Below are 983 nucleotides of genomic sequence, written 5' to 3'. Positions count from 1 at the left end.
AAGCCAAAACACCAAAATCATGGAACTTGGCCATGCACCAAACATGCCAAGATCAATTCCTTTTGCTCTCAAACTTTTCCCACATAACATTGGAGGTATTTGTGAGGATTGAGTCCAGCCAGTTTTGCAAAACCATGATTTTCGTTTTTCACCCCACACACCACCAAGTCACAAAATCAAACCAAAACACCAAAATCATGGAACTTGGCTACGTACCAACCATGCCAAGATCAATTCCTTTTGCTCTCAAACTTCTCCCACATCACTTTGGACGCATGTGTGAGGATTGAGTCTAGCAAGTTTTCCAAAACCATGAATTTCGTTTTTCACCCCACACACCACCAAGTCACAAAATCAAGCCAAAACACCACCAAGTCACAAAATCAAGCCAAAATACCAAAATCATGGAACTTCGCTATGCACCAACAATGCCAACATCAGTTCCTTTTGCTCCCAAACTTCTCCCACATCAGTTTGGAGGCATTTGTGAGGATTGATTCCAGCCAGTTTAGCAAAACCATGATTTTCGTTTTTCACACAACACACCACCAACTTACAAAATCAAGCCAAAACACCAAAATCATGGAACTTGGCTTTGCACCAACAATGCCAAGATCAATTTCTTTTGCTCCCAAACTTCTCCCACATCACTTTGGAGGCATTTTTGAGGATGCAGTCCAGCCAGTTTTTCAAAACCATGATTTTCGTTATTCACCCAACACAACACCAAGTCACAAAATCAAGCCAAAACACCAAAATCATGGAACTTGGGTATGCACCAACCATGCCAAGATCAATTCCTTTTGCTCCCAAACTTCTCCCACGTCACTTTGTAGGCATTTGTGAAGATTGAGTCCAGCCAATTTTGCAAATCCATGATTTTCGTTTTTCACACAACACACCACCAACTTACAAAATCAAGCCAAAATACCAAAATCATGGAACTTGGCTTTGCACCAACAATGCCAAGATCAATTTCTTTT

This window comes from Phaseolus vulgaris, chromosome 2 (genome assembly GCF_051622355.1).
Source record: "Phaseolus vulgaris cultivar YP4 chromosome 2, ASM5162235v1, whole genome shotgun sequence".
NCBI lineage: Eukaryota > Viridiplantae > Streptophyta > Magnoliopsida > Fabales > Fabaceae > Phaseolus > Phaseolus vulgaris.
The sequence above is the reverse complement of the archived record's forward strand: the minus strand, read 5'-3'. Positions refer to the sequence as shown.